Source organism: Haliotis cracherodii, unplaced genomic scaffold (assembly GCF_022045235.1).
Source record: "Haliotis cracherodii isolate W230 unplaced genomic scaffold, xgHalCrac1.p SCAF_3, whole genome shotgun sequence".
NCBI classification, from domain to species: Eukaryota; Metazoa; Mollusca; class Gastropoda; order Lepetellida; family Haliotidae; genus Haliotis; species Haliotis cracherodii.
The window spans coordinates 45,573,662-45,578,052 of record NW_027266286.1 but is presented as its reverse complement, the minus strand read 5'-3'; positions in this window follow the sequence as shown (position 1 = coordinate 45,578,052).

Here is a 4,391-nt window from a genome sequence, read left to right as displayed (position 1 = left end):
AACAATGTAACATCTAAGATATTATTTCAACAATGTTACAACTATTGCAATATTATTGCTTTAACTGATATATTACAAAATTTATTTCAACAATGATTTAACTTTTGAGATAATAGTGTTATTGCATTACTATTTGAACAATGTAACATCTAAGATATTATTTCAACAATGTTACAACTATTGCAATATTAAAACATAATATTTCAATACTAATAATGTCCATAATGATCAGTTTGAAATCATCAAATGTACCATTCTTATGATGCACACAAACGTGTGACATATCGTTTGAAAATGCAGCTAATAAATTCAAATGCAAACAACAAAAGTACTTTGCTCTTCTTATTTTGAGAGCATTTATGGTATTGACAATGATTGACTGATTGACTGATTGACAAGTGGTCAATGAAGTTGTATCACAGACAAAAGGCTTCCACCGGGCTAATGTCACCCTGTCAGAATAACAATATAACAATCGGCACATCACAACAACAGCTTGTGTATCGCAGCAGCAAGGTTCTCTACACGCATCACAGTGCGCTATGTCCACAGTGGATGGATAAGCAGAACGTCTTTACAAGACAGCAGAGAAATGTACAGACACTCTGGAGGAAAATACCATTAATTGGAAGAAAATGTCCACTGCCAATTGTAGGACACAGGTGATGAATTTCACTATTTGTTTATGTGTCCTCATGGTTTTATTTGACGCCCAAATGTAGAGAATAGATGCAGAAAAAAAAATATATAGAAAAAAATATAATATTATTCATAGTAGCTACAGCACATCACGAGCACTGATGGGTGTCTGTTATTTCATCTATCAATAATGACCGCTGTCCACATGATCACTGATTCATTCCAGGCTCTAAAGTAATAATCACAATGTACCTTACACTACATCATATCATTACTTTACAGGACCCTCATAAGGCCTGCAAGGACCCTTAAAGGTAATTACCATATTCGATGTAATAAGCGCCACGCTCTAATAAGCGCCCGCAGCTCTATTTGCTAAGATATTAGCTAGCAAACAATCCCAATTAACACCCCTTCCGATTGATCAATGTACACAAGACGTATTTATTCACGTATAATACACATTCGTGTGTTATATGCACCCTCAATTATGGGCAATTAAATATTGGCAAAAAATATATCTCTCGTATATAAACATTTCAGGCTGTCAGCATAAACCAAGAAATTTATCTTTTAACTCTGTTGTTTTTTACCAAAAATAATATTCTAATAAGAGCCCACTATTTCTAATTTTGAGAGTGCTCTGGGCGCTTATTACGTTGAATACGGTATTGGGGGTCTCCTGGACTCCCAGTTTTGTAAGTCAAGGTGTAACCATGTGTGCTTCATTTAAAGAAGAGAGAAACAACTCATTCATAAATATTCTTATATTAACCAAACATGTATGAAATGAATTCACTCTAACAGCTGAAGATGGTACATTGAGAAAACGATCTAAGTTATGTAAAATAATCACGATAAACTTCAAACCTGGGAAGAATGTTTCATAAATGTTTGTACAAACTTTCAGCTGTGTTCTATACCTGATCTGACTGCTCGGAAAAGATATTTATGACATTGTAATACTGTTTTCATGTACCTACATTTTGTATTTATATAATCAATATTTGAATTGTACTTCTTATGTCACTGCTAGCTACCTGAGTGTAAGTAAGTTCAGTTCAGTCCAGTCCAGCTAACTCAACATATTATTATATATCATTACATATTATTACAAACAATAAGGTCATAGGGGGGGCATGGGTAGCCCAGTCGTCTAAGGTGCCGCGATTCGCTGAGCAGTTGCATCCCTTGGGCACGCCAGAAACCTGTGATTGTGGGTTCGAATCCCGGTTCACCCTGATTATGTTTCTAGGTTTGTCAGCACCATACCCATGCTCATGGGTTTCAACGAAGTGGTAAACGTCTGAGACCTGCAACAATTCGGCTTTCCTCCCACATGAAGCTGACACGCCATGATGTAAGTGGAATACTGTTAAAAATAGCATTAAACCCAACTCACTCACTCACAAAGGTCATAGAATTTTGAAGGTCCTGTCAGTATATATTGCAAATAAGCTGATTATTGCCCAATATTTCAAAATGTCAGCCCACAATTTCACATATTCAAGAGCTCTTTCACTAGTTTTTACATCAAAAAGTTGAATATCAATAACAAAACAAAATTCCTACCATATCATAACACATTTGATATTGTATAACTCATTAAGTACTGTTTACACCAGCTGATAGTGTTAAACAGAATGTGTGCTAACATAAGAGCTCGACTTGGTTTCACAACAGGTTCTGTATTATCTCTGTGACAAGTCTCGACTATTTAACACTTACATACAAAATAAAACTATTCTATTTAGTAAACAACTACTCTAATATTGAATATAAATTCTGAAGATGTTAAACAAGTATAGCACTAAGTTATGCCCGGGATTAAGGTTGGATACAATCTATATCATAAAACATTAAGGCCAGACTTCTTTAAAACTTGGTTGACAAATCTGCTGACTAAAAAAAAAATGAAAAGTAAAAATATATATATATATATATATACATAAAAAACATGTAGAAATATAATATATGAAACCAGAAATAAGTAAAATGTCAAACTCAACTCATTCACGAAATTTGTTGAAAACTTATCTTAAAAACTCCCGCCTCCACTTTTGTTTTTCCAACCTACTCAACATTTTGAGGGAATGAAACAAATATATTTGAAATTTTAATTTAAAACTATACAAACAACCTTCCGACAGGACAAAAATCTGTAAATCACCCCAAAGTCTGACCTAATGGGTTATGGGCAAATTTCGTTTTTCAACTTACCTTTCCTAATATACAGTGTAACACTGTCAAACTAGACAGTACCATTTCCAGTGAAATTGTCTGGATACAAAACTCGCCAGATTAATGGAGCATGAATTGATAGGGTTTCTGGAATACTAGAGTCTAAGTGTACATACAAACGAGGTAGGGAGATCATTGTGCAGAGGAACTGACTAAATTTATCTGAAAAGTAAAAATATATGAGTAACAACTGATTTATGTTCTAATCATTAAATACAGATCCTATTATTATCATCAACATAAAATTGGTAAAGTTTGTTTGTTTTTTGTTTAACACCGCACTTAGCAATATTCCAGCTATATGTAAGTATCTGATCTGTAAGTAATCGAATCTGTACCAGACAATCCAGTGATTGACAACATGAGCATCGATCCATGCAATTGGGATTGATAACATGCATCAACCAAGTCAGCGAGCCTAACTACCCGATCCCATTAGTCACCTCTTACGACAAGCAATGTTGCCTTTTATGGCAAGCATGGGTTGCTGAAGACCTATTCTACCCCAAAATTGCTAAAGAAATAGATACTCTGAACGACACACGTTATCATATAATGCTTCATAAAAACATGTGACTACAATTCTCCATGACTGTATAACAGTATACAACAGTCAGAGACATACCGGGTAACAAGCTTTAAGGGGCCTGACCAATCTGTTTTTGTGTGTTTGTTTTTCTTAATTTAAAGATATATAGATTTAAAATTACAAATTTTCTAAATTGCTATTCACATCAATATAATTGTATACAAAAACTAACAAACAATGTGAATATCATACTTATTGATATTGCTGGATTTAACAGAGTATGACACTGTTAGTGAAATTTTACAAAATACTCATCATGAACTTATCTCAATCAATAACAAAATATTACTATTGTCTAACTCACTGATATTACAATAAGTCAATGTGACTGCTTGCACTTGATAAATGCGATTATTATTACATGTTTTATTAAGTTTTAAACAGTATAATATTTTGTTATAAATGCATGACATTATGTTTAAACATTTACCTGATACAAAATCAAACTATAGAAAAGAGTTGAAAAAAATAAAATCTGCCTACAATGGTTTCAAAAATAATAATATCATAACATACTAATATCTCATATTTATGTTTAATTTTCAGATAATAATTTCTAGGTACATAATTTTACGCATGGTATAAACATATATACTGAAGGAAAGAAATAAGGGAACATTATAAGCACAGATTACTGCTATGTTAGACATATTGCCTTGTATAACAAACAAGATCAAGATGAAGTGCTAGAATTGACACTACCCAGCTTAAGAGCATCTTGTCCTCTCAGCACTACGACTGTCCTGACTCCCACACTCTAGGACAGACTGACCATAGTGACAAGCTCAGAGAACAGGTACATAATGGTAGTCAGACAAACAATTCCCTGCCTAACTGCTGCCCTACTTCCGTCCATCTGTACAAGGCTATTAGTAAACTAATCACATGTTTACCAAGTGGCATCGGACACGTCTTGCTGAAA